Consider the following 15,699-nt stretch of genomic DNA (forward strand, 5'->3'; position numbering starts at 1 on the left):
TTTTGCAGGAGCAAACACCTGGTGTGAATAAATACAGGACAACAGCACCTGCCGACTAATTCAGAACACAGTCTCACCCGACCTGCGTAATGCGAGGCAGCACCATTGGGCTCGCAGAATGGAGGGCTTGACAAACCAAGCTGATGTTAAACGCAGGACCATAGCACCTAGCCTGCATAATACAGAGCAGTACCAACGGACGTTTAAACTCCAAAGGCATTACCTCACCTGTTTAAGAGTAAAACGTGAAAGTTTGCAGACCCCGAATAAAACACACGACACTGGAGAAACTCAGCAGGTCAAACAGTGAACTTTATGTAGCAAAGATCAAGACACAGAACCCACGTTTCAGGCTTGAACCCTTCATCAAGGGATGGGCAAAATGTCGGCAGATGCCTAAATAGTGGGGGTGGGGAGAGAAACACGGTCCCACAGGCAGGAGCCATCGTGAAGAAAGCCCATCAGGGCCTCGACTTCCTCAGGAGTTTGCGGAGGCTTGGTATGACACTAGAAACCCTGGCAAATTTCTTCAGAGGTGTGGTGGAAACTGTGCTGACCGGCTGCATCACGGTCTGGGATGGAGACACCAACACCCCTGAGCGTAAAGCCCAGGACATCACAGGCAAACCCTCCCCACCATCGAGAACATTGGAGAGCAGCAGCCATCATCAAGGATCCACACCACCCAGCACACATTCTGTTCTCGCTGCTACCATCAGGAAAGAGGTGTAGGTGCCACCAAGACTCACACAGCTGCTACCCCCACCCCATCACCATCAGACTCCTCAACAACAAACTCAATCTGGGACGCGTTTAAGGACTCTGACATGTACTTTGATTTTTTATTTGCTTTCCCAGTATTGCACAGTTTATTTATGTGTGTATGTTGTACAGTTTTTCCGTACGACCAATACGTGGTCATTCTGCCACACCCACAGGAAAAAGGACCTCAGGGTCGGATGTGATGTCACGACTGCACTCAGAACATAAATCTGGATAGGGGATAAGGGAGGGAGAGAACAGCAGACAAACAGGAGGAGGGTGAATGGAGGGGAAGGGATGGAGAGATGGAGGAAAGGAGGACAGAGAGAGGGGGGAGAACAGGGAGTGGACTGTCATGGGGGAGATCCATGTCACAGGGGAGATCCCAGTCACCGATGTGGATCCCCGACACTGGGAGATCCCCATCACTGGGAGATCCCCTTCACTGGTTGATCCCTGTCACTGGTTGATCCCAGTCACTGGGAGATCCCTGTCACTGATGTGGACAGAGTAAAGGTGTTTAGCAAAATGATCAACACTCCACTAGTGAATCTGCGGGAGTCGTCATCTGCATCTGGTGCTGATGCCTTCTCTGCATCGGGGAGACTGGACGCAGACACGAAGATCGCTTTACCGGGCCCTCTCCAACTGGACGGCACCAACGTCAACTTCTCCAGTTTCTGCTCCCCCTCTCCTTGTTCTCCTAACCCCATCCCTCCGTCTCCTTTCCTCCAGCTATCCACCCCTTCCCTCTCCATTCACAGAGCCATCCCCCCCCCTCCCTCCCTTATCCACCTATTACCCTCCTGCCTGGGGGCCCGTGCTCCCCCCCCCCAGCCTTTTTGTTCGGGTGCCTGTCGACATTTTGTCCAAACCTTGATGAAAGGCTGAAGCCCGAAACATTGGTTCTGTACCTTTATCTTTGCCACATAAAGGACACTTGTTTGACCTGCTGAGTTTCTCCAGCGTCATGTTTTTAACCTTTGCCTGTTGAATATCAGCTGGCCTGTAGCAGACGAGCAAATGTTCCCGCTGCCTGGATACCACAGGACGGGACCACACAGCCACCTGGCAGACAACACGAAGGATGCATCCAACCTGCACGACCCTGAATGCACAACAGAGCCCACGCAACACAGGCCTGGATCTCCCTGACTCCTGGTGTGATTCGAGTGGGACACTGGTGGGGATGGATAAATGCAGGATAGATCTGGTCTAGAGTCGATGATAACGTGCAGGATGGAGCTGGCTAAAGGGAGCAGGAATGGCTTGCCATTCTCCTCGGGGGTTGGGGGGAGTAGGGAGGGGGGTGTGTAAAAATGCTGGATTAACCCCCAGGCCTGGGTTCCAGGATTACCCATCAGTGGGGACAGCTCGCACAGACCCTCTCCAGGCTTAACATCCAGCCCATCTTCGCCGTAACACAGAACGTGCTGCCCACATATCAGGTGAGAGACCCTGCAGACAACCCCTCACACTCCCCTCCCCTCCAGTCTCCCCCTCCCCAGCTTCCCCTACCAACCTGTTGACCCTCCCTTCCCATCTCCCCCACCTTCACCCCCTCCCCTCCCTCCCATCTCCCCCACCGTCTCCCCTCCCTCCTGTTGCCGCTCCCCTCCCCTCACTCCTTCCCTCCCATCTCCCCCTCCCTCACTTTTTAAAATTTTTTATTTTTCACACCATAAACCACATTGACCATGATACATACTTTTTCCTTTTCAAATATATACAGTGCCATTTTCTCCCCCAACCCTCCCTCCTCCCATCCCACCCTACCTACCTCCCCCCACCCCATCCATTTAAAGTACAAAATCTAGGATACATTAAACCAGTCAAACAATGTTGTCATCAATAAAAATAAACAAGAAATTCCACTGAGTCAATTCTTTTCATTTCCTTCTCCTTTTGTTAATTTAGGTAGTGAAAGTCCCCCGGTAGGTTTCTCCTCCATTGTGTTTCATGTAAGGCTCCCCATATTTGTTCAAATATTTCAATATTTTTTCTTAAACTATATGTATTTTTTCTAATGGAATACATTTATTCATTTCTATATACCATTGTTGTATTTTCAAATTATCTTCCAATTTCCAGGTTGACATAATAAATTTTTTTGCTACGGCTAGAGCTATCTTAACAAATCTTTTTTGTGCATCCTCCAAATCAATTCCAAATTCTTTGTTTTTTATGTTACTTAGGAGGAAGACCTCTGGATTTTTTGGTATATTGTTTTCCTGTAATTTTATTTAATATCTGGTTTAGATCTTCCAAAATTTTTCTGCTTTCTCACATGTCCAGATTGCATGAATTGTTGTTCCCATTTCTTTTTTACAACAAAAACATCTGTCAGATACTGTTGGGTCCCATTTATTTAACTTTTGAGGTGTAATGTATAGCCTGTGTATCCAGTTATATTGTATCATACGTAACCTCGTATTTATTGTATTTTCATCATTCCAGAACATAACTTCTCCCATGTTTCCTTTTTATCTTTATATTTAAATCTTGTTCCCATTTTTGTTCAGTTTTACCATTTGTTTCCTCATTCTCCTTTTCTTGCAGTTTAATATACATATTTGTTATAAATCTTTTGATTATCATTGTATCTGTAATCACATATTCAAAGTTACTTCCTCTGGTAAACTCAGACTGCTTCCCAATTTGTCCTTCAAGTAGGATCTCAATTGGTAATATTCCAGCACTGTATCTTGAGTTATATTGTATTTATCTTTCATTTGTTTCAAAGGATATAATCTATTTCCTGAAAAAAAATGTTCTATTCTTTTGATCCCTTTTGTCTCCCATTCTCTAAAGGAAAGGTTATCTATTGTAAAAGGGAGTAACTTATTTTGCGTCAATATTAGTTTTGGTAATTGATAATTTGTTTTATTCCTTTCTACATGATCTTTTTCCAAATATTGAGTAGATGATGTAATACTGGAGAACTCCTACGTTGTACCAATTTTTCATCCCATTTATATAATATGTGTTCAGGTATCTTTTCCCCTATTTTATCAAATTCTAATCTAGTCCAATCTGGCTTTTCCCTTGTTTGATAAAAAATCTGATAGGTATCTTAATTGTGCGGCTCTATAATAATTTTTAAAGTTTGGCAGTTGTAAGCCTCCTTGTTTATACCATTCTGTTAATTTATCTAGTGCTATCCTCGGTTTCCCCCCCTTTCCATAAAAATTTCCTTATTATTTTCTTTAACTCCTTGAAGAATTTCTCCGTCAAGTGTATTGGCAATGCCTGAAATAGGTATTGTATCCTTGGGAAAATGTTAATTTTAATACAGTTTATCCTTCCTATTAGTGTTCGTGGTAAGTCTTTCCAATGCTCTAAGTCGTCCTGTAATTTTTTCATAGTGATAATAATTGAGTTTATATAGATAGCCGAGGTTTTTATTTATTTGTATACCTAGGTATCGTATTGCTTGCATTTGCCATCTGAATGGCGATTCTTTCTTAAATTTGAGAAATCCACATTATTCATTGGCATTGCTTCACTTTTATTTGCGTTAATCTTGTAACCCGACACTTCTCCATATTCCTTCAATTTCTTATATAATTCTTTTATTGATAGTTCTGGTTCTGTTAAGTATACTATAACATCATCTGCAAATAAACTGATTTTATATTCCTTGTCTTTTATTTTATCCCTTTTATATTATTTTCTGTTCTTATCAATTCTGCTAGTGTTTCTATAGCTAACGCGAACAATAAGGGTGATAGTGGGCATCCCTGCCGTGTTGACCTGCTTAAGTTAAATTGCATTTACTGTCACTTTCGCCAATGGCCCCTTATATAATGCTTTACTCCAATTAATATACTTCTCTGGTAAACTGAATTTTTGCAATACTTTGAATAAATAATTCCATTCTACTCTGTCAAAGGCCTTCTCTGCGTCTAAAGCAACTGCTACTGTTGGCGCTTTACTCCCTTCTACTGCATGAATTAAGTTAATAAATTTTCAAATATTGTCTGTTGTGCATCTTTTTTTAATAAATCCAGTTTGGTCTAGATTTACCATTTTCGGTACATACTCTGCTAATCTGTTTGCTAATCGTTTAGCTATTATCTTATAATCTGTGTTAAGTAATGATATTGGTCTATATGACGCTGGTGCGAGTGATCTTTCCCTTGGCTTTAGTATTACTGTAATTATTGCTGTTTTTACATGAATCTAGTAAGCTTTGTGTTTTATCAATCTGGTTGATTACTTCCAGGAGGGGAGGAATTAATAAATCTTTAAATGTTTTATAGAATTCTATTGGGAATCCATTCTCTCCTGGTGTTTTATTATTTGGTAATTTTTTTATTATCTCTTGTATTTCTACTATTTCAAATGGTTCTGTTAATTTATTTTGTTCCCTAATTTGTAATTTTGGTAGTTCAATTTTAGTTAAAAATTCATCTATTTTCCCTTCTTTCCCTTCGTTTTCAGTTTGGTATAATTGTTCATAGAATTCTCTAAAGTTTTCCTTGATCTCCTTTGGATTATATGTAATTTGTTTGTCTTTTTTCCTTGATGCCAATACCATTCTCTTAGTTTGTTCTGTCTTAAGCTGCCATGCTAGGATTTTGTGCGTTTTTTCCCCTAGTTCAAAATATTTCGGTTTTGTCTTCATTATATTCTTCTCCACCTTATATGTTTGTAGTGTTTCATATTTTATTTTTTTATCTGCCAATTCTCTTCTTTTAGTTGTATCTTCCTTCATTGCTAATTCTTTTTCTATATTTATTATTTCCCTTTCCAACTGCTCTGTTTCCTGATTATAGTCCTTCTTCATCTGGTTACATAACTTATTATTTGCCCTCTAATGAACGCTTTCATTGCATCCATAGTATAAACTTATCTTTCACTGATTCCGTATTTATTTCAAAATACATTTTAATTTGTCTTTCAATTAATTCTCTAAAATCCTGCCTTTTGAGTAGCATGGAGTTTAATCTCCATCTATACATTCTTGGAGGGATGTCTTCTAACTCTATTGTCAATATTAAGGTGAATGGTCCGATAATATTCTAGCTTTATATTCTATTTTTCTTACTCTATCTTGCATACGAGCTGATAACAAAAATTGGTCTATTCTTGAGTATGTTTTATGTCTACCCGAGTAATATGAATATTCCTTTTCATTTGGGTGTTGTTTCCTCCATATATCCAAAAGTTGCATTTCTTCCATCGATTTAATTATAAATTTGGTTACTTTGTTCTTTCTGTTAATTTTTTTTCCCAGTTTTAGTTCATATTTGAATCCAAATTCAGGTTGAAATCCCCTCCTATTAATATGTTCCCTTGCGTATCTGCTATCTTCAAAAAAATATCTTGCATAAACTTTTGATCTTCTTCGTTAGGTGAATATACATTGAGTAGATTCCAAAACTCCGAATATATCTGACATTTTATCATTACATATCTCCCTGCTGGATCTATTATTTCCTCTTCTATTTTAATTGGCACATTTTTACTAATTAATATAGCTATTCCTCTTGCTTTTGAATTATACGATGCTGCTGTTACGTGTCCTACCCAATCTCTCTTTAATTTCTTGTGCTCCAATTCAGTTAAATGTGTTTCTTGCACAAATGCTATATTTCTTTTTTCAGTAAATTTAGCAGTTTCTTCCTTTTAATTTGGTTATGTATTCCGTTAATATTTAAAGTCATATAGTTCAGCGTAGCCATTTATACTTTGTTTATCTTCCCTTTCCGTTTCTCCATCATTACCTTTCCTTCTTATCCATTTCTGCTTTCTTGTTTTGAACACTTTATAAGACAACATTTCTAAAACATCAAACATTTTCCTTATTCTCCTATTTAAAACTTCTTTAACCCCATTCTCCCTCCCCCTCCTGAGTTGCCCTTTATTCCCTTGTCGGGCAACCACATCTCCCCTCTCCATTTGGATTTGTGAATTCACTCGCAAACGTCAACTGATTTTGTAGTGACCGTAACTCCTCCCCACCCAGCCCACCCCAGAAATGATTTCAATTTTCATATGTAACAAAGGTCACTCTTTTAATTCCCTCCTTATTCCCTCTATTCCCTTTCCCTCCCTTATTAATTCTTGTCCATACTTTATATATTTTCTTCTAAATATAGATACATTCATGAATACACACTATATATATATATATATATATATACAGACATATACCCCTTTACACACATACATATAGTTCGTGGTCATTTTTACTCTCATTACATGTCTTCATCTCTCTGCTTGTTTTGTAGTTGTTCTGCAAATTTCCTTGCTTCCTCTGGATCCGAGAATAGTCTGCCTCGAATGAATATTTTAAGTTCCGCTGGGTACTTTAACATAAATTTATTTCCATTTTTTCCATAAGATCGTTTTTGCTGTATTGAACCTCCTTCCTCTTCTTCAGGAGTTCAAAACTTATGTCTGGATAGAAAAAATTTTTTTGACCTTTATATTCCAGTGGCTTTTTGTCTTCTCTTACTTTCTTCATTGCTTTCTCCATTATATTTTCTCTTGTTGTATTCTTAAGAATTTTACTAAAATGGATCTTGGTTTTTGCTGCGGTTGTGGTTTCGGGGCTAAGTTCTATGTGCCCTCTCTATTTCCATTTCTTCCTGTAATTCTGGTCTTCCCAGGACCCTGGGGATCCAATCTTTTATAAATTCTCTCATATTCTTGCCTTCTTCTATCTTCCTTAAGGCCCACTATCTTTATATTATTTCTTCTATTATAGTTTTCTATTATATCTATCTTCTGAGCTAACAGCTCCTGTGCCTCTTTAACTTTTTTTATTAGATTCTTCTAATTCTCTTTTAATTCCTCTATCTTCCATTTCTACAATTGTTTCTCGTTCTTCCATATTTTTCACTCTTTTTCATATCTCTAACATGGCCACTTCCATTTTATTCATTCTTTCTTCTGCATTCTTAATTCTTCTTTTTATCTCATCAAATTCTTGTAATTGCCATTCTTTCACTGATTCCATATATTCTTTAAAAAAAGATACATCCATTGTCTTGCTTTTCTCTTCTCTTCCACTTCTTTCTGTTCTTCTTCTTCTTCCTCTGGATTGACCATCTGTTGTTTCCTTGTTTTCTTTTTACCCTCTTCTTTCTTGTTGTCGTTATTTTCTCTGTTCTGCACCTGCTGCTGGCTGCAGGTGTCTCTCTCAGCTGTGGAGCTCGACTCCGCAGCTGTTCCACCCTCCCGTCAGTGTGTTTTTTTTCATGCGCATCATGCATGCGCGGTTGCGCACTTTTACTCGGCTCTGCGAGCCATTTTTGTAGTCCCGAGCCCGGGACTTCCACTGACCTGTGGGAGCGGGCTTCTCTCTCCGCGGCGGGTCTCCGGACAGGTTAAGGCCTTCACCTTCTTCTTCTGACATTCTTTCTTCCTCTTTTCTTCCCATTGTTTTCGACTTTTCTCTCTTCGCTGCCATTTTCTTCTCACCTTTATTTTTACTTTATTATAAATTTTAATCTTGTACCTTTGTGCTTTGTGTGTTTTTTTAAAACTTTTCGGGAGAGGGCTGGAATTCCCTGACCGCCACTACTCCATCACGTGACTCCTCCCCCTCCCTCACTTCCCTCCCATCTCCCCTCCCTCCCATCTCCCCTCCCTCCCATCTCCCCTCCCTCCCATCTCCCCTCCCTCCCATCTCCCCTCCCTCCCATCTCCCCTCCCTCCCATCTCCCCTCCCTCCATCTCCCCTCCCTCCATCTCCCCTCCCTCCCATCTCCCCTCCCTCCCATCTCCCCTTCCTCCCATCTCCCCTCCCTCCCATCTCCCCCTCCCGCCCATCTCCCCCTCCCTCCTGTTTGCCACTCCCCTCCCTCCCATCTCCCCCTCCCCTCCCTCTCATCTTGTTCTCTGACTCAGGAGCTCAGTAAGTTAATCCCGAAAGTCGGCCGTGGGAGAATTGAAAGCAGATTCCAGTAACATCCTGCAGTTGATATCTGAAGCTTATAACGTAAGTGAAAGGACTTCGTCCTGAAGTAGGGGAGGGAGGGAGGGAGGGTTGGGAAGGGGTTTGAAAAGGAGAGGTGGAAGAGATGTGGGTGGGGAAAAGGAGATGTGGCGGGGAGGAGAGTCTGGAAAGGTTGTGAGAGAGGAGCAAAAGGAGGTGAGGGAGGGCTGAGAGAGTTAGGGGGATGAGAGGGTGGTGGAGTGAGGGGAGGGGAGAGGAGTGGATGTGGGAGGGGGGAGCTAATGGGGGGGTGAGGGGAGAGGCGTGGTGGAGGGGAGGTGAGGTGCTAAGGGGATGGGAGTGTGGCTGAAAGCTCACCATTCACTACCATTCCCCTAGAACCTGTCATCCACGGTGAAGCTGGAACATTCCCACCTCCCTGAGGGTGTCTCTGTATCCTTCCAGCCCCGCTGCAGAAACCCCTCCACTGACCAAGGGGGCAGAGGAGAGTGCAGGGGGGTCCGCATCAATGAGGAGGTGAGTGACCTCCCCCTCAATTTTCCAACCACCACCGACCTTGTTCCACCCACCCCTCTTCTCCCCTCCCTTCTCCACTCTCTCCTCCTCTTGTTCTCTCCTCCCCCGCTCTCCCCCCTTCCCCTTTTCTCCACTTCCCCTCTCTCTCCCACACTCCCCTCCCCTCTCTCTCTCCCCCCTCCCCTCCTATCTCCTCCCTCCTCACCCATCCTCTCTCTCTCCCCCTCTCTCCCCCTACCCTCTCACCGCTCCCCTCTCTCCCCCTCCCCTCTCTCCCCCCTCCTCTCTCTCTCTCCTCCCTCCCCTCTCTCTTATCTCCTCCCCTCACCTCCCTCTTCCCCTCTCTTCCCCTCTCTTCTCCCCACCCCCTCTCTCTCTCCCACACCCCTCTCTCTCTCCCACCCCTCTCACTCTCCCAACCCTTCTCACTCTCCCACCCCTCTCTCTCTCCCACCCCCCTTCACTCTCCCACCCCCCTTCACTCTCCCACCCCCCTTCACTCTCCCACCCCCCCTTCACTCTCCCACCCCCACTTCACTCTCCCACCCCCCTCACTCTCCCACCCCCCCCTCACTCTCCCACCCCCCCCTCACTCTTCACCCCAAACCTCTCTTCCAAGAGAGGACTGACAAGATGAATGTTGGGGAGTGTTGTGGAACAGAGAGATCTGGCATACAGGGACATAGTTCTCTGAGAGTGGGGACACAGAGATGGGGATTGGTGTGGATTGAGTCCAGGGACCAGGGACAGTCCCATTACAACTGTACTGGGACATTGTAAAATCACAGGGGACATGAATAAGGAGGGTGGTCACAGTCTTTTGCCAGGGTCGGGGAGTCTAAAACTAGAGGGCACAGGTTTAAGGGGAGAGATTTAAAGGGGACCTGAGGGGCACCTTCTTCACACAGGGTGGTGTGTGTGTGGAACGAGCTGGAAGTGGTGAAGGTGGGGACATGACACCGTTTAACAGACATTTGGACAGGTCCGTGGATGGGAAAGGTTCAGAGGGAGATGGGCTGGATGCAGGGACAGGTTGGGGACTGGGTCAGCAGGGAGAGACTGGCCAAATAGCTTGTATCTTCCCTGACTCTATGACCTCCCTCTCGCCCCATAGGTCAGCTTCACTGTACGGGTCAGTGCATCACGCTGCCTTGATCCTGGGACACGCTTTGAGCTGCGCGTGTTGGGATTCTCGGAGACGTTGGAAGCTGCATGTGGAGACCCTGTGTGCTTGTGACTGTGGAAATGAGGGCTCGGAGGGTGGGGATGAGTACTGCAGCCATGGAAACGGAATGCTGGAATGCGGACAGTGCAGGTGGGGCACTGAACACTAGATCCTGGGGTGGGGTTAGGAGAACGAGCTTCACGGGATGTTTCCGGGACTGTAAGGATGGAGTACAGGGAGAGGCTGGGACTTTTCCTCCCTGGAGTGGAGGAGGCTGAGGGGGGGACCTTAAAAACCATGAAGGGCACGGATAAGGTGGGTGGTCACAGTCTTTACCCCAGGGTCGGGGAGTCTAAAACTAGAGGGCACAGGTTTAAGGGGAGAGATTTAAAGGGGACCTGAGGGGCACCTTCTTCACACAGAGGGTGGTGGCTGTATGGAACGAGCTGGAAGTGGTGGAGGTGAGGACAATTATATAGTAAAAGTAAAAACACGATGCGGGAGAAACTCATCAGGTTAAACGATGAACTTTATGATGCAAAGATAAAGATACAGAACCAACATTTTGGGTTTGAGCCCTTTATCAAGAGATGGGCAAAATGTGGACAGGTGCCTAAATAGTGCGGGTGTGGAGAGGAACACAGTCCCACAGACAGGAGGTAATAGGTGGATAAGGGAGGGAGGTGGACAGCAGCAAATGGGGGAGGGGGGGATGGCTCTGTGAATGGAGAAGGAAGGGGGTGGAGAGATGGAGACAGGGGGCGGGGAAGGGAAGGAGAACGGGGAGTGGGTTAGCAGAAACCAGAGAGCCCGAACGGAAAATCACATGTTGTTTCTCCAATTTACGGGTGGTCTTAGTGGGACAGTGCATGAGGCCACGGACAGACACATCAGCACGGGAGTGAGGCATGGAATTGGCCACTGGGAGGTCCCTGTCACTGGTGCAGAACAGAATGAATGTGCTCAGCAAAGTGATCTCCCAGTCTGCATTCAGTCTCTCTGATGTAGAGAAGGCCACAAAGGGAGCACCAGATGCAGTAGATCACTCCTGTGGATACACAAGTGAAGTGTTGCTTCCCTTGAAAGGACTGTCTGGGGCCCCGGACCATGGTGAGGGAAGAGGTAAGAGGCCTGTTTATCTGTCAGTTGGATTAGAGGGTGACTCACAGGGGCAGACGGGACGTGTATGATCTGGATTGTCCGTGGGAACAGTCCTGGGATCGGACGAGCTCAGAACTGGCTTGGCATTGGAACCAGAGTGGCTCTGGATGGCAATCGGGTCTAGAATGGGGATAAGGATTTCCTTGGACTGGTAGGTGGGAGGGAAGATCATGGACATAGAAGTGACTCTACCCCTTCCCCCCACCACCCCCCCCCCCCAACTCAACCCTGCTCTTGTCTCCCCTTCCCCCTCAGGTGTCTCCCGGGACGAGTGGGGAAGCTCTGTGAATGCTCCCGCGGAGACCTTCACTCCGAGGACATCCTGCAGCCGTGCCGTGGTGGCAACGCGACAGAGCTGTGCGGGGGTCGAGGAGAGTGCGTGTGCGGCAAGTGTGTGTGTGACGGGAACCTGCACGGAAAATTCTGCGAGTGCGATGACACGTCCTGCGTTCGACACAACAGCCAGCTGTGTGCAGGTACATAGACCCCTGCCCTCCTGCCGGACAAGCGCAGACCCCGGCGGACAAACCTATGAACACTCTATGCTGAAAGGAGCGCAAACCTCACAGAGAAACACAGCCCACGTGCAGGAAAAGGCAAACCTGTGGCAAAGGCATCTGTAAAACGCAGCCCAAACCCCACGAGAAACACCGACACTCATGAATAAAGAGCGTTTGTGAAAACACAAACCTGAAAATGCAAATCCTTTGGTGGTGGTGGTGGGGGGGAAACACCATTGCCGAGAAATGCAGACTTGCACAGAAACACAAGAACATCAGAACGAGGAGCAGGAGTGGTCCATTCGGCACGTCGACCCTGCTCCACCATTCATTGAGATCATGGCTGATCTGATGATGGGCTCATCTCCCATTGCCTGCCTTTTCCCCATATCCCTTAATTCCCCGACTATGTACAAATCTATTCAACCTGGTCTTAAATATATTTACTGAGTTCGCCTCCACTGCTTCAAAGGGCAGCGAATTCCACAGATACATCCCCCTCTGAGAGTAGCAGTTCCTCCTCATCTCCATCCTAAATCTACTCCCCTGAATCTTGAGGCTATGTCCTCTAGTTCTGGTCTCCCCACCAATGGAAACAACTTACCTACGTCTATCTTATCTAAGCCTTTCATAATTATATACGTTTCTATAATATCCCCTTTCATCCTTCTAAATTCCAGCGAGTCCAGACCCAGACAACTCAGTTTCTCCTCCTAGGCTAAGCCCCTTATCCTTGGGATCAATCTAGTGAACCCCCTCTGCACCGCCTCCAAACCCAGTACATCCTTCCTCAGTTAAAAATACTAAACACCAGAAACACTCTCTCCCCACTCTCACATTCTGCAGCCCACGGACGGTGTAGGTGTGGACAGTGCATCTGTGATGCAGACTACACAGGAGAGGCATGTGAGTGTCCGCTAAAACTCACGGATTGCCTGAACGCCACTGATTCTATCTGCGGGGGACATGGACACTGCTTGTGTGGTAAATGTGCCTGTGACCAAGGATACACCGGGAAAATGTGTGAACAGTGTCTCAACTGCCCCACAAACTGTCAGCTCCTCACGTGAGTACCCTAGGAAAACCTGAACTTCCTGAAGAGCCATCCATGGTTGTGCCCCAGAGTGTGTGATGGGACAGTGCGGAGGGAGCTTCACTCTGTGTCTGACCCCAGGAGTGTGTGATGGGACAATGTGGAGGGAGCTTCACCCTGTGTCTGACCCCAGGAGTGTGTGATGGGACGGTGGGGAGGGAGCTTCACTCTGTCTGACCTCGAGAGTGTGTGATGGGACAGTGTGGAGGGACCTTCACTCTGTGTCTGACCCTGCACAGTTGTTCCACAGATTCTGTGCTGAATGTCTGGCGTTTGGGACTGTGGTTCAGATGGAAGAGTGCAGTGCCAAGTGTCCCAACGTGACAGTAGTCATGGTGAAGAAGCTTCCGGAAGACAAACTGCTCTGCCTGGAGAGAGGGTCCGAGGATGAGCTGATTGAGTATGTGGTGGTGGAGACGGATTCGGGGAAACGCCTTCTGGTCCGTGAGAGAGGCAAGTGTTCAGGCCACAAGCTCCCTCATTGCTGCCCCTTTTCTGCCAAATGGAACTGTGGTTAACTATTTGGTTGCTCTCTCCACACCCCCTCCCTGCCTCTGTCTCCACCCCTTCTCTCCTGCATCCTACCTCTTACCCTCTCCCAGCCCTCTCTCTTCCTCCACTCACCACCATCTCCCTCTCCTCCTTCACTTCCTATCCGCCCCCCACCCCTGATTTCCTGGTGCAGATATTCCCAAGGACAGGAGATTGGTTATCATCTGCAGTGTGATGGCAGGAATCGTGCTGGTCGGGCTCCTGGTGTTGATAATCTGCCGTCTGATTCTGGAGGTGAGAGATCGACGGGAGTATCAGCGCTTCGAGCAGGAGAGAAGAAGAATGAAGAACAACATGGTGAGAACTGGCCCTCCTGTTTTCCCCTCCCCATTCCCAAAACCTTCACTCACCCTTCACAACTACTCCTCCCTTCCACAGAGTCATGCTGCCCTGTCTCTGTAAAGGATGTGGAATGGAGTTACAGAGACAGGGAGAGGTGTAGGGAACGGAGGGTTACAGAGACAGTGAGGGGTGTAGGGGACCGGAGGGGGTTACAGAGACAGGGAGGGGTGTAGGGGACCAGAGAGGGTTACAGAGAAAGGGAGGGGTGTAGGGACTGGAGGAGGTTACAGAGACAGGGAGGGGTGTAGGGGACCAGAGGGGGTTACAGAGATAGGTAGGGGTGTGGGGACCGGAGGGTGTTATAGAAACAGGGAAGGGTGAAGGCGACTGGAGGAGGTTACAGAGACATGGAGGGGCGTAGGGGACAGGAGAGGGTTATTGAAACAGAGGCATTTAGTGGACCGGAGGGGCTACAGAGAAAGGGAGAGGTGTAGAGGACCAGAGGGGGTTAAAGAGACAGGGAGGGGTGTAGGGAACAGAGAGGGTAACGGAGACAGAAAGGGGTGTAGGGAATGGAGAGGGTGACAGAGACAGGGAGGGGTGTAGGGAATGGAGAGGGTGACAGAGACAGGGAGGGGTGTAGGGAATGGAGAGGGTTACAGAGACAGGGAGGGGTGTGGGGGACCGGAGGATGTTTTAGAAACAGGGAGGTGTGTTGGGGACTGGAGGAGGTTACAGATACAGGGAAGGGGCATAAGGGATCAGAGGGGCTTACAGAGACAGGGTTGGGGTGTAGGGACCGGAATGGGTTCCAGTGACAGGGTGGTGTGTAGGGGACCAAAAAGTGTTACAGAGACAGAGAGGGGTGTAGGGAATGGAGGGATTACAGAGACAGGTAGGGGTGTAGGAACCGGAGGGGGCTACAGAGACAGGGAGGGATGTAGGGGACCGGAGGAGTTTACAGGGACACGGAGGGGTGTTGGGAACGGAAGGGGTTACAGAGATAGGGAGGGGTGTTACAGAAATAGGGAGGAGGGTAGGGAATGGAGGAGTTACAGAGCCAGAGAGGGGTATAGGGGACCGGAGGAGGTTACAGAGACAGGGAGGGGTGTAGGGGACCAGAGGGGGGATACAGAAACAGGGAGGTGTGTTGGGAACGGAAGGGGTTATGGAGATAGGGAGGGGTGTAGGGGACCGGAGGAGGTTACAGAGACAGGGAGGAGTGTTGGGGACCAGAGAGGATAAAGAAACACGGAGGGGTGAAGGGAACAGAGGGATTACAGAGACAGGGAGGGGTGTAGGTGACTGAAGGGGGTTACAGAGACAGGGAGGAATGGAGGGGACTGGAGGAGGTTTCAGAGAAAGCCAGGCGTGTTGGGAACTGAAGGGGTAAAAGAGACAGGGAGGGGTGTAGGGGTCCGTAGGAGGTTATAGTGACAGGGAGGAGTGTTGGGAACTGAAGGGTTTACAGAGACAGGGATGGGTGTAGGGGACCGGAAGTGGTTACAGAGACAGGGAGGGATGTAGGGGACCGGAAGAGGTTACAGAGACAGGGTGGGGTGTTGGGGACAAGAGAGGTTAAAGAGACAGGGAGGGGTGTAGGGAATGGAGGGGTTACAGAGACAGGGAGGCGTATAGGGGACTGGAGGGTGTTACAGAGACAGGGAGGGGTGTCGGGGTCTGGAGGAGGTTACAGAGACAGGGAGGGGTGTTGGGAACGGAAGAGTTTTCAGAGACAGGGAGGGGTGTAAGGGACCAG

At 47.1% G+C, this 15,699-nt stretch overlaps 1 pseudogene; it reads left to right on the top strand.

Moving 5' to 3' along the window:
* The first annotated feature begins 2,026 nt into the window (after nucleotides 1-2,026).
* The window catches only part of LOC138746631 (integrin beta-7-like), a 35,739-nt pseudogene continuing 22,066 nt past the window's right edge, over nucleotides 2,027-15,699 (top strand).

The sequence above is a fragment of the Narcine bancroftii genome, chromosome 12 (genome assembly GCF_036971445.1).
Source record: "Narcine bancroftii isolate sNarBan1 chromosome 12, sNarBan1.hap1, whole genome shotgun sequence".
Classification (NCBI taxonomy): domain Eukaryota; kingdom Metazoa; phylum Chordata; class Chondrichthyes; order Torpediniformes; family Narcinidae; genus Narcine; species Narcine bancroftii.